General features: G+C 38.3%; 1 long non-coding RNA gene across 1 annotated transcript; it reads right to left on the minus strand.

Annotated features, from left to right (window-relative positions):
• Window positions 1-9,313: 9,313 nt before the first annotated feature.
• Window positions 9,314-9,987, minus strand: LOC146919392 (uncharacterized). Its single transcript, XR_015010669.1, has 2 exons — window positions 9,848-9,987; window positions 9,314-9,674 (listed from the first exon to the last, which is right to left on the minus strand). It is a non-coding gene; the product is annotated as an uncharacterized LOC146919392 (long non-coding RNA).
• Window positions 9,988-18,976: the final 8,989 nt, after the last annotated feature.

Consider the following 18,976-nt stretch of genomic DNA (forward strand, 5'->3'; position numbering starts at 1 on the left):
CTTTGCTCTTATTTTGTGCGTTTTCTGGAAAAATGGTAATACAAAAAACCAAAAATTCTTTTTCTTTAAATCATTTCCACATGTATGCATAATCAAAATGTTTATATCAATAATCAAATCATGCATTAATAAACCCGTTGAACATTTGAACCATGTGCTCTCTCTCGACTTTGAGTTCCTTGTATCCGAGGCTGAAAAAGGGAAGATGAAAGTTTCCCAATGAGATTATTGCCTACTGGGGCATCTTGTCCGTCGAAGCTGCAAGTATCAAGAAAGATTGTCCAGAAGAGGACTTTCATGTACAAAGACAGGCACGAGATGCTTCCATCTGCCTGCAGGGATATTGTACTTCAAGTGCACACTTTAACAGGGGCAACCCCCCCACCATCCCTCAATATACAATATAAAAGCAGTGCCCCACATGAAGGCCAAAGTTCCGTCAACGGGAATCCCAATGAAAGCTAAGCTGGATTGAATTTAAAAGTGTTATTGCAATGTGCCCTGTACAGTTATGTCAAAAGGATAAAGCAAGTATTTGACAAAGAAGGCTCGTCCCCGTGAAAGTCAAGAAAGTGGCTTTGTGCTAAAAATGTGTTACCTGATTCCAGGGGGCAATGTATGCCTAATTACCAAGGATAGTGATGAACTTGTGTGTCCTATGAATGCCAGTGCAGTCAAGAAATACTTTGTTAAAGTGAAAAGCTCGATAAGTCGCAAACTGGAAAAAGCGGCTTAGGCAAAAAAGAGCGTCTCGATGGACTGAAAACCCGAAAGGGCGGTCCATGCAAAAGTTAGAGACATGTAAAAAAAAAAGTGATAAAAAAAATGTGTTTATCCTGATAGGTTGACACCCGCAAGGGCGACCTATGCAAAAGTTAAGGATCATGACAAAGTAACTGCATCTGGTCGGACATGACTCACTTGGGGCACTTCAGCCAACAAAAGATTTCCGACTTATGGCAAGGTAATTGCATCAATTCAGATATGATTCATCTGGGGCATTTTCAACTGTCAAAAGACCTTCGACATGAAGCATCTGCAAATCAAAGACTCGGAACAGTGGAATTCAAAGTTGTTAGGGGGCACAATGGTTATTGTGTTCAACGTACCTTTTCCATATAATTACCATTTTCCAAACTTTTTAAAATCTGTGGAACCACGCCTTTGGCAGGTCACCACTCCTTTACATCTAATTTGAGCCTGTGCCCATTTATTTGAAATTCTCATTTATTCTGTTTGCATAATTTTCTTCTATTTTTGATGTGAATACTTAAAGCAAAAAATAAAAAAATAAAAAATCTTTTTTAATGTCCTTTGAAAAGCATAAACAACAGGTACATCTTCTTTGAACTTATGAGTAAGAGAAGCATACATCAACATTCGTCCCAAGGACAGTTAAACTCTGCAAGATAGTTATGAACAAGTGCTGTGCGATGACCTCTGTCAAAAAAAAAAAGAGAAAAAAGAATAAAAAAAAAGAGCTCGCTAAGTCGAAAACCCGAAAGGGCGGCTTAAGCCAAAAATGAGCGTCCCGGTGGACTGAAAACCCGAAAAGGGCGGTCCAGGCAAAAATTAGGGGCATAAAAATATATATATATATATATACTCCCGGTGGATTGAAAACCTGAAAGGGCGATCCAGGCAAAAGTTAGGGACTTTCAAAAAAAAAAAAAAAAACAATACAAAAAAATGAAAAAGACAGAGGTATCACAGTTCAAGTGGGCCAAATGGAAAGAATGAACTTTGTGATGGCTTACGAGTGGCGACTTTTGCCAGAATGGTTGATTGATGGGTTTTATCCCGAGAAATGGCGACTTGTGCCGGTGATTTGATGAATGGTGACTCCTGCCTATGGTTTAATTGATGGTGTCTCCCATCTGTGGCTTGATTGATGTATTTTATCCCTTAGAGTTGGCGACTTTTGCCAAATTGTTGATTGATGAGCTGTTTCCCCAAGAGGATTGATTATGGGGCATTCTGTCTCCAAGCGGTTTGATTATGGGGCATTCTCCCTTCAGTGGTGTGGTTATGGGTTGTTCGCCCACCAGTGGTCTGAGTTTGAGCTTTACCCTGACAGTGTTTAACTCATCTCCAGTAATGTTATCCCCAATGAAGATTGCCGAGTGTTTGTACTGCGGTGTCAGTCCATCTCTCATCTTACCTATCCTCTTTTGTTTCATCAAGTTCACCTGTTATATACAGTCATACATTCATACATTCATGTACTCATACACTCATTCATACATATAAACATTCATGCACATATTGCATGCATACAAATATCATTTATACATGATTGCATTTACCACCTCGTGTCTTATTTCAACTGTATCTCATAAAAGCGTCTACCCCAGTGTGTCTGGTCCAGAGATGTCATTCACTATAAGCCCGGTGAATTCCGGCAAACTTATCAAAAGCCGAGTATATTCTCGCAACCCTTTTTCTCAAAAGCCCGGTGAATTCCGGCAAACTTATCAAAAGCCGAGTGGATTCTCGCAAAACTCTTATGAAGCCCAGTGGATTCTGGCCAACTTTTATCAAAAGCCGAGTGGATTCTCGCAAACCTTTCATCAAAGCCGAGTGTATTCTCGCAAACCTTTCATCAAAAGCCGAGTGTATTCTCGCAAACCTTTCATCAGAAGCCGAGTGTATTCTCGCAAACCCTTCATCAAAAGCCGAGTGGATTCTCGCAAACCCTTCATCAAAAGCCGAGTGGATTCTCGCAAAACTCTTATGAAGCCCAGTGGATTCTGGCCAACTTTTATCAAAAGCCGAGTGGATTCTCGCAAACCTTTCATCAAAGCCGAGTGTATTCTCGCAAACCTTTCATCAAAAGCCGAGTGTATTCTCGCAAACCTTTCATCAGAAGCCGAGTGTATTCTCGCAAACCCTTCATCAAAAGCCGAGTGGATTCTCGCAAACCCTTCATCAAAAGCCGAGTGGATTCTCGCAAACCTTTCATCAAAAGCCGAGTGGATTCTCGCAAACATTTATTTTGCTTCAAAAGGTCAGTCCCAAACCACGGACAGCTTGTGTTTACCTGTCATTCTCTTAATATGTCGTCCCCAACTTGTGTTCAAAAGGCGTCACTAATCCAATACATAAAAAGGTCATCCTCAAAGTGTTTAATTCATAAATGTCACCAATCAGCTTGTGTTCAAGTGGTAGATCCCAGCCAATAATCACTTTGTCAATACTAATCGGTATAGACAAGCTTTATCTTCTGTACTTTCGTCCTTACCACGGGCTGTTGGTAATGGACAAGCTTTACTTTCCGTCTTAAGCTTTATTTTCCGTCTCAAGCTTTATCTTCCGTCTGAGCTTTATCTTCAGTCCAACCTTTATCTTCCGTCTGAGCTTTATGTGTTCAAGCTTTATCTTCTGTATGTTCGTCTTTACCACGGTAGTCGGTAATAGACAAGGTTTATCTCCCCAGTGATACTTATCAGTTTGTTCCCCAATCAGTTTATCTTCGTTGTCTTTACGCTCATACTTGCATCGCATGCATTCATATCATTATATTCATCGCATTTTCAGCTTTTCAGCTGGTCAAAATTTGGTGTACTTAGTATTTAAGTCCCTTCGACCCATCGATTTAAAAGTCTTCTTTCAAATCTTTGTGACGAAGAAACTTAAATAGGGGCATCTGTCATACCCCAAATTTTGACCATTGTTTCTTTGTTTTTAAGTTTTTTTTTCGTATTGTAATTTCCTGATCCATCAGACGGAATTTCGACAGAAGGCATTTTAAAATACCTCCTTTTTTCGGTTCCGAAGGAACAATTTTATCTTGTTTAATTCATTTAGTTTATCTTTATTGTCATTTAATTCTTTTTTTGTAACTTCCTATTTTATCTTTATGTTTTTTAATAATTGTTTCCTTTAATTATTATTATTTTCTAAAATATCACGTTTTTTTATTTCCAAAATAAGATAGTTCTTTTTAGGTCCTTTTTCTTTAGTTTTTAAATGTCTATTAATCCACATGTCAGTTGTCTATTAGTTCTTTTCCTTCATCCAAGTCTGGTCCAAGCAAGGGTATATTGGTCTAATGTCAGAGGGACACCTCATCAGAATTCATCTGCAAACCCTACAATTCACAGCTATAAATACAGTCATTAAATGCTGCAGTGTCAGACTGAATGATTGGCAGCCGCAGCTTTCATTACACAAACCCTAAAAACCTTTCTCTCTCTTATCTTTCTGAATCAAACACCATGTATTTTCAGAAATTTTTAAGAACTTGAAGAACACTTTGAACATGAAGAAAATTTTCCAGTAACTTAATTTCAACATAAAATTCAAATCCATTCACGGATTCAACTCACAGAAACATTGTTCCTTTTCTATTTCTCTTCTCTTCGAATCAAACGCAAAAGATAAACCAAAAATCATGAACATCATGAATACAACCGTGAATGTTCATCTCTAGAGCGTTCCAGCAGTTTCTTAAAGACTACCATTTTTCTACGTCGGTTGCAAGCATCACAACAGCGCCGTTTCTTTTTCAATCAACAAGGACGAATTATCAGCAGCATCAAACTCGGTTTCTATTTACAAACAACGGAATCAAGTAGATCGGAGTGGAAAGGGAGCTTGGATCTTGAAGTTTTCCCTTCTTAAGTGATATTCTCCGACTCTTTTAAGGTATATCGATTTCTCCCTCTCAGAATACTATGATTATCTTGTTGTTTTGTTCATTTGGGTAAAAAGGATTTTCGAAACAAAAACCTAGATCTACTCCAATCCACTCATCATCTTTTGAATCTAGGTTTAGATTCGAGTTTAGTAGAAGAAAAGGTACCTAGATCCGGTTTTTTTTTTTAAAAAAAAAATTGAAAAAAATAATTCCGACGCGGTGGCGCCGCCCGTTTGGGCTGAGCACCACCGCGCCGGCGATGATGAGTTGGCCGGAGAAGATGAAGATTGTTCTTCATCCTTTTTTTTGAAATTGTAGAGAGAGGTGAGAGAGATCGGTTTAGAGAGAGGATAAAAGGGAAGAAATGAAAGCTTAAACCAGAATATTCCTTTTATACTCACTCTTGATCCCACGCGCGTGCATCCACCACTATCTCGTGCTCCCTCATTTTTTTAACCATTAGATTTTAAATCCGACGGCTGCTGTTGTGCTCACTTTAAATCATGCGCACTACTTTCCCTTTTCACTACTGTGTGTCTGTTTTTGTGATCCTTTGATCTTTGTTTGTGTGGCTATGATGAATTTTCTGTTGTTTAATTTTGGACCCTCTGATCCATCAGACGGTCTAAATTAACTCAGGCTGAGCCAATTTGCTTTGTTTGCATTTTAATCCTTTCTTTATGCCTTATTTGCGTTCCAGTCCTTCTTTTAAAATTTAAACCTATTTCTTTTAAACTCATAATTTGTTTTTTCACTATGTATCATGCATTTTTTTATACTTTAATCCTTATAACATGCATCTTGTAGTTAATTTTGCTTTAATGTTTGTTCTCAAAATTCGCATTTCATGCATTATTTTTACACCTAATCTCATGCATTTCTTTCTAACCCTCTTTCAAATAATTATTTCATGCATCTTAAGTGTTTTAATCTACATGACCTACATTTTTTCTAATTTTGTGTTTTAGTACTTTAAAACTCTATCTCATGCATTTTTTTACTCTATAATGTCTTTTGTAAATTTTGCTTTAATGTTTCAATTTCCACTTTGTGCTCTATTTCGATTTTAAGCTTTTTTATTATCTCGTTTGCTTTAATTCGTTTCTTATCATCTTGATTGCTTTAATTTGCTTTTTTTTTTTTATTATCTTGTTTGCTTTAATTCTAGTATCATCTCATGCATTTTTATTATTGCAATTTATTTAAATTCCATGATGATTAGTGTGTATAACTAGGAAATGGATGTATATTCTTACCATTGGTTTGTAGCTTGGCAAAGAGGCCATAGAATGTATCTAGGATTTTTTTGTAATAATGTAGGTAACACAAGCACCGACACTTGCACCGACACTTTATTTACCGCTTTATCTTGCTTTATTTTTCCGTTACTACGTTAGCTTTCCGTTAGTTAGAAAAATCTTTTATCTCAAAAATCAAAATAAGCAAAAGCCAAATTATTTTCATAATAAACCTTGGATCCAAATCCAAGTGATTTTCCCTTTATTTTCTTAATCAAATTCCTAATTGAACTTTAATTAAACTTAGACTCAATTTCTTAACTAAAATGAAACAACCTCACTTCTATTTTTATTCCTAGTGCCTTGAGGCCCCTCAATCTCCTTCTTGAAAACCTTTTTTTCAAAAATAATTAAAATCAACCTAACCCACAAAAAATATTTTTTATAAGAGTGAACTACGGTGGTTTTGATCCCTTTTAAGGGTACGTAGGCAGAGGCTTTATTCCTTTCAAATCAATCAAATAAAAATAACCAAAACTCCTACTTCTTCTCCCTCCATTCTTTCACTCATACTTTAATTAATAATTTTTCAAATGAAATAAAGTTAGAAAGAGGTTCTCACGGAGTACCGTGAACGACGCGGGTGCCTAACACCTTCCCGAATCGTAACCAACCCCCGGATCCAAAAAGGGTTTTTCAATCTCTTTTTCCCTTCCCAAGAATAAAATCGAGCAAGTCCGGTAGATTGAAGGTTCAAGTCCAATTAATGGCTTGACACCCGAAAATCTTGGTCTACAAGGAGGACTCCACGACGCCAATCTTGGAGGTTAGGAAATTATGTCTTGCTGAAGAGAGTGGCTTAGTTAGGAGATCAGCTAGTTGATGACTGGATGGTACATGTGACACGGTGAGCTGGTTCTTGGCTACAAGGTCACGAACAAAGTGATAATCTATAGCAAGATGCTTCATTCGAGTATGAAAAACCGGGTTAGCACATAGGTATGTTGCACCGATGTTGTCTGAAAAAATAGTTGGAGGCTGCTGAATGTTGATGCCAAGTTCTTTTAGGACCTGTTGTAGCCAGAGAAGTTCAGTAGCAGTTGAGCCAATGGTGCGATATTCAGCTTCCGTTGAGGATCGAGCAACAGTGGGCTGTATTTTACAGGACCATGATATTGCATTTGATCCTAGGTAGATTATATATGCTCCCGTGGATTTTCTATCATTGATGTCACCACCCCAATCAGCGTCACAAAAGGCTTGCAGAGTGAGAGACTTTGTTGGGACTAAGAGCAATCCGTGAGATATAGTGGCTTTGAGGTAACGAAGTACTCTCTTAAGAGCTTGCATATGAGTAGCATTTGGCTTTTGCATGAACTGAGAAAGCTTATTGACCGGGAAGGCTACATCTGGGCGAGTGATAGACAAGTAGTGAAGTGAGCCAATGATGCTACGATAGGATGAGGCATCACACGTTGAAGGATCATCTTCTGAAGTAAGTGAACATGAAGTAGACATGGGTGTGCTTACAGGTTTTGCATCAAGCATATTTGCCTTTTGTAACAGCTCACGGATGTAATGATGTTGCGTCATGAAGATACCAGTGGATGTAGGGAGAAGCTTAACTCCAAGAAAATGACTAGGTGTTCCAAGATCTTTGAGAGAAAACTTGTTGGCAAGAGCTTGCTTGAAGTTGTGAAGAAAGACTGAATCATTTCCTGTAAGCAAAAGATCATCAACATATACTAAAAAATATGAAGTAACATTGTCCTTGTTGTAAATAAAAAGTGAAGGATCTGATTTTGAATTGCTGAACCCATATTCTACAACAAATGACTTAAGCTCATTGTACCATGCACGCGGAGCCTGTTTTAGACCATAAAGAGATTTATGGAGTTTACATACATGATGCGGAAAATTCTGGTGAATAAAACCTGTAGGCTGAGACATATAGACCTCCTCAGATAAAGTTCCATGCAAAAAGGCATTGTTAACATCCATTTGGCTGATTACCCACTTCTTTGAGATAGCAATAGAGAGCACTAGTTTGATTGTTTGAGGTTTGATTACAGGGCTGAACGTGTCCTTGAAATCAATGCCAGGACGTTGATGAAAACCTTTGGCAACCAACCGTGCTTTGTAGCGAGCTATCGATCCATCTGGATTTCTTTTCAATCTAAAAACCCATTTGTTACCAATGATATTGAAGTGAGGTTCAGGTGGTACAAGAGACCATGTTCCATTTTTCATTAGAGCCATAAATTCATCAGACATTGCTTGCTTCCATTCAACATGTTGAAGAGCTTTAGACACACAAGTAGGTTCCACTGAAGGAGGAATTGGATACTTGCTTACTGAAAATAATTTCTTTGGCTTAAAGATACCTTTCTGTCCACGAGTGACCATGTTGTGAGTAGGAACCAGAGGGGGTAGTGCTGCTGGAATTGACTGAGATTGAGATAATGTGCACAATGTTGGAGAATTGTGGGAGGTTTCATTGGATGGGGAGGACGTGTGATTTGGAGAGATATGAATGGTTGGATGATTATTGGTATGAGTCTCGTTGGTTGAAGTCGTAGAGGATATAGATGGAGTAGAGTTTGAATTTTGAGGTGAAGTGATTGTGGGGTTATTAGTGATATGGTGCTGGTTTGTTGAGACTGTATGGATTATTGGTGAGGTTGAGGTTGAGTTTGGAGATGGAGTAGACTCTGATGTAGACAAGGGAATGTGATTTGTGAGAGGAGTAAGTGATTGGTTAATGTTGGAAGGAGATGTGATGGGAGAGGTTGTAGGATTAGTTGTAGAGTTAAAAACATATGAGTATGGAAATTCATTTTCCAAAAACTGAACATGGCGTGAGTGGTGAATTTTGTTTGTTTTAAAATTATAGCAAATGTAAGCACTTTGAGTGAGGCTGTACCCGAGAAAGACACAGGGTTCCGATTTTTGTTCCAATTTGTTATTGGTGTAAGGTTTAAGCCAAGGAAAGCAAAGACAACCAAAGGTTTTTAACTTGGTGTAATTGGGTGATGTTTTGAAGAGGACATTGTAGGGTGTGGTCATATGGAGGGTTTCAGTTGGCAAGCGGTTGATTAAATACGCTGCAGTTTGAAAGGCGAAGGACCAAAATGTAAGTGGGAGGGAAGCATGGTGGATAAGGCAGCGGCAGTTTCAGTTAAATGGCGGTGTTTACGTTCAGAGAGGCCGTTATGTTCAGGTGTATGGGGTGGAGTGGTAAGGTGGGTTATACCATGTTGTTGGAAAAATGATTTTAGTTTTATATATTCACCACCGTTATCAGAGTAAAAGGTTTTAATGGTGGTATCAAATTGTTTCTCTACTAATTTTTTAAAAATGGGAAAAAGAATGGAAACCTCAGATTTGAATTTCATGGGATAAAGCCAAACATATTTAGAGAAGTGATCAATAAAAATAACATAATAACGAAAACCATCTATTGAATTGAAAGGAGCAGGTCCCCACACATCTGAGTATACAATCTCTAAAGGATAATTGCTAGAAATTGTAGACTTAGAGAATGGAAGTTTGTGACTTTTATTGGAAAAACAATTATGACAAGCATTAAAAGAGCCGGTAAAGGGAACATTATTAGTTTTGAGGGCATGAAGAAGAGGTTTTGAAGCTGGATGACCGAGGCGATGATGCCAAAGCTGAAGTGTGGTGGCGGTTTTGGCTAAGGATGTCTGAGGAATGGTTGAGTTTGGGTTGAACTTGTACACATTATCTTCATTCAGTCCTCGCAGCAGCACTTCCCCCGTCCGCAGCTCCTTTACCTCAAAATGCCAAGGAAAAAATTCAATAGAGACATTATTAGTTTGACACAATTGAGAAACAGAAACTAAATTTTGTGTAACTGCTGGAACACATAAAGTATCAGAGAGTAACAATGGAGGAGATGATTTAGATAAAATTGTGGAGCCTATATGTGTGATTGGAAGTATATTACCATTGGCAACTTGCAAGTGATCATCTCCAGTATAATCACTCTTGATTGAGAGATTGTTGAAATCATTTGTAATGTGGTGCGATGCTCCAGAATCAAAAAGCCAATCAGGAGGAGATGAGTTGGATAGGTGAGCAAGGTTGACAGTTGGATTGCGAGGCTTTTTAGGATAGCCATGTGTTTTATCTTGGTTTTTGGGTGTCAAACATTGATTACGTTTGAACCTTTTAAACCGGTGATATCTTATTTTTTCTTGGGAAGGGAAAAAGTAAGCAAAACCCTTGAGAATCGAGGTCCGGGAGTTGTTTTCGCTACGGGAAGGTGTTAGGCACCCATAACGACTATAGTATCCTATAGGAACCGTCTTTAATTTCTACGCGCGCGCTTTATTTTTAAATGCTATTCAAGAAATGATATTTACACCTAAAGTTTGCTAAGTGAAGAATTGGAGGGAGAAGAATGTGTTTGAATTTTTATTTTAGTTGAATTGAAGGAATTTTGTTCCTTGCCTACGTACCCGTTTAAGGGATCAAATCCACCGTAGTTCTCTTCCAAAATGTTTTTGTTTTTGTTGGTTGATTTTAAGTTTGAAAATGGGATTTTGAAGAATAGAAAGAGGCCTCAAGGGCATGAGATTTAGAAATTGTGAGGTGGAATTAGTTATTTGCAAAAGAAAGTCAAAGTATGATTAAAGTTCATTGAAATTTGATTAAGAAAATAAAAGGGAAAATTACAATGGGATTTTGATCCCAAGGTTTATTAGGAAAAAGATTTGAGTGATGCTATTCATATTTTTTTGGAAAATTGATTTTTCTAAGTATAAAGCCTAAACATTCATCTAAACATACAATCCTAAACATACATCTACACATGCATGTTCTAGCTATATCTAAAGTGATGTGTGTGCTTGTGTCGGTGCTTGTGTCGGTGTACATTATTAGAGTCCATTGTCCTTATTACATCATACCTAGTTTACATTCTATGGTCTTGCAAGAATTTAAAAGCATAAGAAAAATATTACAAAATTCCTAAATTTTACATTCTAATCTTTGCATGAAATTAAATTGCAAGAAAATAAAGCTATAGCTACAAGATGGAAACAAAAGGGTTAGTGAACCAAAAATGCATGAAATGATGAAAATGTTGCATAAAGGAAATGGTAAAGAGCATAGAAACATAGAACATTCAAGAGGCAAATTCACATAGAAATATAGGAGAAGAAAATTTGCATCAAGCACATATTTGGAGCATTTTTGAAGGCAAGAAAGTGTTTAACAAATTGGAAGTAAGATGCAACAATAAATGTGATAACATGCTTAGAAAAATACTACACGATAAATCTCGATCTTAAGGTCTCTATATCATGAAGACTTATAACATGCTTCCCAAACCAAAGTATTAGAGATCAATTAGATCAAGAAACACCAAAACTTTATAGCAATTTTCATGTGCACATTCATTACATTTATCTTTACATTTCAAGGCAAAAACGAAGGAACGAATCCACAAGGAGAATGAGACAAACTATAATCACATGTATTTTTATATACTTTCCAAAGGCAACAATTAACACACAAGAAACTCAAGAGCACATAAAGTTTCATGTACACCTAAAAATCTACAAGAACGCTAAATCAAGAAAAGAACCACAATCGAATACAAGAAGCAAATGCATATATTTTTTCAGATTTTAGAGGTGAAAAATTAACATAGAAGAATCAATCAAAGAGAAGAAATAAAGTATGTAGCAATTTTTAGAGGTTTTGAGCATGAGCAGGGGTGTGAAAACCAGCTTTCAGTACACAAATAGCAAGAGAATTTATAAAGAAAACGAAATCAACTGTACACCAGGCCCAAGCCAATACCTTTTCCCTTTACTATCTTCCTCTTTGGTGCGGTGAGCATAGACGTGAGCAATTTCAGAAGGAGAAAGCAATTTCAGCAATAAGGAGAAAGCAATTTCAGCCTCTTGGAACCAATCGCAAGACTCAAATCAACGAACCATTCTCATCCTCAAGAAATGGATCTGTAACGGTTTCGAATCAAGTTGCGGAGAAATGATTTCTAAACAATCAAAACCCAGAATGTAGGTTTTACACAATTTGGTAATCAATGCGTAGTTTGAATTGGGGATTTCTGAATTGAAAAGCTCTGGGTTCCGTTTTTCCTTACTGGCCGGAGATAGGGACTAGGTTTACCGTAACGACGGAAGCGGTGGGGGAAAAGACTTCTTCGAACTTCCTCTGCTTTCAGCTTTTTCACCATCATCTTCCTCCTCCGTATTTCACCATTCCGTCACCGTTGATTCTCCATTCATCAGAATTCTCGAATCCAAGACTTTCCGTGTAAGACATCAAACCGTAAACGTCACCAGCAATGAATCCAATCGAAGGCGGACCAGGGCAGTTTCCGGTAACGCTTGGCTTTGAATTTAAGGTCGCCGATTCAAGAATATTTGGAAGGTTGTTATTAGCGGTGGCGATGACAAGAGTCAAACCAGAAATAGAGTCAGATTGAGTAGTAGTTGTAGGGGTGGAAATTTGTTATGGTGGTGATGGAGGAGGAAGGTGAGGTTGTTAGGGTGGACGATGGAGGTTGTTAGGGTGGATGATGGAGGTTGTTAGGGTGGTGGAAAAAGAAAAGGTGGTGGTTAGAATTGGTTATGGTGGAGAAAGTGGTGGTTTAGGTTAGTTAGAGGTTGTGATGGAGGTGGTTAGGGATGAGAAAGTTAGTTAGAGGAGAGGGAAAATTGAGAGAAAAATAAATATGAAGTTTGTGATTTTTTTGGAGTTTTTGTGAAAATGATTGAATGATTAATTGTGTTGAAAATTGACCATGCCTTTGACTTATATAGGTGATGTGGTAAGCCTTGGACCAATTGGAGTGGGACATGTGGCACTAGACTTGTAACAAACTCTTAAGGACCAATAGCATTTGGACACATGGCACTTGGACTCTAACAAACTTAAAAGGGATTAAAATGTAAATAACAAAAGTACAAGGACCAAAATGAAAATTAAAACTGAAATTGAATTGAAAAAGTAAATTGAAAATAAACGTAAAGCGAGACGATTAAAAACAACAAAGCAGATAAGAGATTTTATGTGAAATGACCAAAATGCCCCTGGGGGCTAAAACGACTAAAAAAATGACTCGGACGCAATTTTAAAATGAGTTTTTAACAGGGAATTGAAGCAAGAGCTTATTCAAACAAATTAAAAGACTCAGAGACAATTTTTAGAATTTAAACAGGGTTTTGACACATGAAAAGACTAAAATGCCCCTAGGGGCAAAACTGACTCAAAATGACTTCAAATGCAATTTTTGAAATGGACTTTGACATAGAATTGAAATGAAGACTTATTCAAACTACTTGAAAGGACTCAAACAAATTTTTAAAAGACTGAAAGAAATTTTGACATAGGAAATGACTAAAATGCCCTTTTTCATGAATTTTGCAAATAACATTGAAATAAAATGCAGAGAAAGATGTAATTGATCAGAGACATATCAAATGGCTTGAGATGCAAGAAAAGAAGAATTGAGTTAGTATTTTTAGGTCCAAAATTAGGGTATAACAGCTGCCCCTGTTTAAGTTTCTTTGTCCGGAGAGTCAAGAGACGAAGTCTTAGAATTGACGGGACGAAGATACTTAAATATTAACATTTGCACTGCTTTTGGACATAAAAATACGTTTTCAGATTTTCAAAAACATGAATGTCATGCAATATTTTGATTATGAATGCAATACAAACAAATGGAGTCCATGGAACATGTCATGTCGCTGGGGATTCAGGTGGACATTGACAGGGTGGACAGACCAGGGGATAGAAAATAAGGTACAAGTTGTTCTTTGGATCGAACTAGTCACTTGACCAAGGAATACAAGACAAGAGATAGGTACAAGCTATTCTTGGGATCGAACTTGGCACTTGACCGGAAACATAGACATATAGGCAGATACAAGCTGTTCTTTGGATCGAACTTGACACTTGATTGAAAATACAAACAGATAGGCAGACACAAACTGTTCTTTGGATCGAACTGGCCGTTTGGCTGGAGATATAGACAAAAGGGTAGATACAAACTGTTCTTTGGATCGAACTCGCTTGTTGGATTATCACCACGTCATGTGGGAAGGTGCAAGCTGTTCTTTTAGATCGAACTTGCCATTTGACCGATAACAAAGCATAAGCTGGGTACAAACTGTTCTTTTATATCGAACTTGCCGTTTGTCCGGTAACAAAGCATAAGCTGGGTACAAACTGTTCTTTTAGATTGAACTTGCCGTTTGTCCGGAAGTATGGGTATATAAGCAGGTACAAGTGGTTCTTTTTGGATCGAACCTGGCACTTGACCAGTAACGAGATACAAATTGAGAGTCTGGTTTAACAAGATACCAATTGAGGGTAAATTGTCATGGACCTGATTTGAAAATAGACATGACCATTTTGGTTGGCCCAAAAAGCAAATTGAGAGTGAATTGACATTGATTTGAATTGAATTTGAAAGTTGGCATTGAAAGAGAGATTGGAAGTTGAGATTGAGCAGAGACATAGACATTGATTTGAGAGTTGCAATTGAAAGAGACATTGGAAATTGGAATTGAATTGAGACATAGACATTGACATTGGATTGGAGAGTTGCATTTGACATTGAGATTGGATTGGAATTGAATTGAAAGTTGAAATTGACATTGACATTGACATTGGATGTTGACATTGACATTGACATTGACATTGACATTGACATTGGTTATTGACATTGACATTGAAATTGACATTGACATTGGATATTGACATTGGATATTGTCATTGAAATTGGAATTGAAATTGGAGATTGACGTTGAAATTGGAATTGAAATTGGAGATTGGAAATTGCTTCGAATTTGACATTGAATTGAAATTGAGATTGGAGATTGCATCGAATTTGACAGTTGAATTTGAGTTTGACAGTTGGAATTGAAATTGAAATTGAAATTGAGTTTGACAGTTGAAATTTGGATTGAATTTGACAGTTGAGAGTTGGATATGCGACATGTATGTATGGTATAGCAAGATTATTGGATGTATGAGCACATAAAATGCATGATTATGCATGTATGAATGCTTGAAATGCATGATTGATTGGCAGTTGGACAGAGAAGCTTCACAAAGGCAGACGAAACATTGGAAGATTGGGCACGTAGTGGCTCGTGCTGCAACATATTTACAGGGGAAAACCTCTTTGGAGAGACCGTCGTTGAGAGACGTATCAAAACCATGGCTGAGGGCAAAAAAAAAACTTGTAGAGGAGGGACCCTTGGAAAGTCCTTGGATACAGGTCGCCATTGCTAGGCGTGTCAGTGCTGGGTAAACATTGGATGTTCGCATCTGTGGTCAATGCTTTTTAATATTTCATTCTTTCATTTTTCATTTTCAAACCCCACTCTTGCCTGAACCGCCCTTTCGGGTTTTCGATTCACCGGGGAATAATATTCTTTTCATTGCCCCATTTTTGCCTGAATTGCCTTCATAGGTTGTCAATCAGCGGGGTGCTCATTTTTGCCTAAGCCGCCCTTTCGGGTTTTCAACTTAGCGAGCTTTTCATTTTCATTTTTCATTTTTCTTTTCATTTTCATTCTGTTTTTTCATTCTTGCCATTGACCACAGATCATCCTGGGGAGTAACCTGCTTGTAACATGTATTGAAATAGACATTGACACTCATTCATTCATGCATGTTTCATTGAAATGTACCCTGTTGCTCAGGTTTGCTTTCAAGATAGACAGAAAAGGATTTTTTTAGTTTTCAAAAGATGTTTGTTTAAGATATTGACATTATCAAATAGAAAGAAAATATTTTGTATATAGCATTGAAAGTGGAAAGAAAAATAGAGTTTCAAATAATAGCACAGGCTCAAATTGATGTAGAAGAGTGAGAGTCAGCCAAAGGCATGATTTCACGGATTTACAAAGCTTGGAGAATGGTAATTTTATTGGTTGGTGATACATTGAACACGATGACCGCTACATTTCATAGAAATTTTGAATTCACAAGTACAGAAGCCTCTGATGAAGACGATCATTGACAGTTGCAGATGCCCCAAGGGGTGATGGTGATTTGCCAGATATAGTTACTTGTCTTTTATTGACCACATTTTTGCATGAACCGCCCTTTCGGGTTTTCGGCTCATCGAGGCGCTCATTCTTGCCTGAGTTGCGTACAATCTCAGCGAGCTTTTTCATATTCATTTTTTTGTCCCTAACTTTTGCCTGGATCGCCCTTTCGGGTTTTCGATCCACCGGGAAGCGCATTTTTGCCTAGGCCGCCCTTTCGGGTTTTCGACCTACCACGCTGTTCTTTTCTTTTTAGACAAAGTATTTCTTGACTATATCGGCATTAACAGGATTTGGGAGTTCAACACCATCCATGTGTGTAAGGATCAAAGCACCACCAGAGAAAGCCTTCTTGACAACATAAGGACCTTCATAGTTAGGTGTCCACTTGCCCCTTGGGTCGGGTTGCTGACTTATCCTTCTTTTCAATACAAGTTCGCCTTTCTTGAATTCTCGAGGTCGGACTTTCTTGTCAAAAGCATTCTTCATTCGCACTTGGTACAACTGTCCATGAGCCATAGCATCCATACGTTTCTCTTCAATCAAATTCAATTGGTCATACCGACTTTGACACCATTCAGCCTCAGTTAATTTTGCTTCCATGATCACTCGAAGAGATGGAATCTCCACTTCCAGAGGGAGAACTGCTTCCATACCATACACAAGAGAGAAAGGAGTTGCCCCGGTTGAGCTGCGCACTGTAGTGCGGTAACTATGCAAGGCAAACGGTAGCATTTCATGCCAGTCTTTGTAAGTAGTGACCATCTTCTGAACAATCTTCTTGATGTTCTTGTTAGCGGCCTCAACTGCACCATTCATCTGAGGTCTATAAGGAGAAGAGTTGTGATGTTCAATTTTGAATTCTTCACATAAAGCTTGCATCATGCTATTGTTCAGATTGGAACCATTGTCAGTGATGATCTTGTTGGGAACACCATATCGACAGATGATGTTATTCTTGATAAACTTCACTACCACTTGCTTGGTCACATTTGCATAGGAGGCAGCTTCAACCCACTTGGTGAAATAGTCAATTGCCACTAGAATGAAACGATGTCCATTGGAAGCCTTTGGTTCAATTCTTCCGATCATGTCAATGCCCCACATAGAGAAAGGCCATGGGGAAGATATAACATTGAGGGCATGTGGAGGCACATGAATCTTGTCAGCATAGATTTGACACTTGTGGCATCTCTTAGCATGTTTGTGGCAGTCACGCTCCATAGTTATCCAGTAATAGCCGACTCTTAACAGTTTCCTTGACATGGCATGGCCCGAAGCATGGGTCCCAAAAGTACCATCATGTACATCATGCATCAACTTCTCAGCTTCTTGTCTGTCAACACATCTCAACAAGACCATGTCATAGTTCCTTTTGTATAGGATTTCTCCGTCCAGAAGGAATTTGCTAGCCCATCGTCTCAAAGTCTTTTTATCCCTGTTGGAAGCACCAGGTGGATATTCACGATTCTGCAGGAATTGCTTGATGTTGTAATACCAAGGTTTTTTATCATTCACAACCTCATCAGCCTGATCTGGCATATTTTCAATAGTAAACACATGAGCGGGTCTATCAAGACGTTGCACCTTGATCATGGGCACATCATTCCAGTGATTAACACGAAACATAGAAGACAACGTAGCAAGAGCATCAGCCATCTGATTCTCATCCCGAGGGATATGGTGCAACTCAACCTTGGTAAAATATGTCAACAGACGTCTTGCATAGTCACGGTACGGGATCAACTTCTCATGATGAGTCTCCCATTCACCCTTTATCTGATTAATAACAAGTGCAGAATCTCCATAGATGTCAAGGTGCTTAATTCTCAAATCAAGGGCTTCTTCAATGCCCAAGATGCATGCTTCATATTCAGCTATGTTGTTTGTGCATTCGAAAGTTATTCGAGCGGTGAAAGGAATGTGGTGCCCCTGCGGAGTTACAATGATGGCCCCAATTCCTTTACCATAAGCATTAACAGCACCATCAAACACCAATCCCCATTTGCTATTGGGGTCCGGCCCTTCATTGATCAGTGGTTCTTCACAGTCTTTTGCTTTCAGATACATAATCTCTTCATCAGGGAAATCAAATTTAATTGGCTGGTAGTCATCAAGAGGCTGACAAGCAAGATGCTCAGCAAGGACGCTTCCTTTGATTGCTTTCTGAGCTTTGTACACAATATCATATTCAGACAACAACATTTGCCAACGTGCAATCTTTCCAGTAACAGCGGGCTTTTCAAAGATGTACTTGATTGGATCCATTCGGGATATCAACCAAGTTGTATGATTCACCATATAATGACGCAGGCGTTTGGCAGCCCAGGCTAAAGCACAACAGGTCTTTTCAAGCATTGTATACCGAGTCTCACAGTCGGTGAATTTCTTACTCAGATAGTAGATAGCATGCTCTTTCTTACCAGTCTCGTCTTGCTGACCGAGAACACAACCCACTGAATCATCTAGCACTGATAGATACATAATCAAAGGCCTTCCTTCCACTGGTGGGACAAGGATAGGTGGTTCCAACAGGTATTCTTTAATGCTATCAAAAGCTTACTGACATTCATCATTCCATACAACAGGCTGATTCTTTCTGAGCAGTTTGAAAATTGGACCACAAGTAGTAGTCATGTGAGATATGAATCTTGAAATATAATTCAGACGTCCGAGGAAACCTCTGACTTGCTTCTCAGTTTGAGGGGCCGACATCTCCCTGATGGCTCGGACTTTGTCAGGATCAACTTCAATGCCTCTTTGGGCTGACAATAAAGCCTAGCAACTTTCCAGATCGTACACCGAATGTGCACTTGTTAGGATTCAACCGCAGCTTGTACTTTCTTAGTCTTTCAAACATCTTTTTCAAATACACAACATGCTGCTCTTCATCACTTGACTTTACAATCATATCATCAACATATACTTCAATCTCTTTGTGAATCATATCATGAAACAGAGTGGTCATACCCCTTTGATAGGTAGCACCAGCATTTATTAAGCCAAACGGCATTACTTTATAACAACAGAATGTT

Source organism: Medicago sativa, chromosome 5, assembly GCF_051527215.1.
Source record: "Medicago sativa cultivar Bolivia chromosome 5, Bolivia_mono, whole genome shotgun sequence".
NCBI classification, from domain to species: domain Eukaryota; kingdom Viridiplantae; phylum Streptophyta; class Magnoliopsida; order Fabales; family Fabaceae; genus Medicago; species Medicago sativa.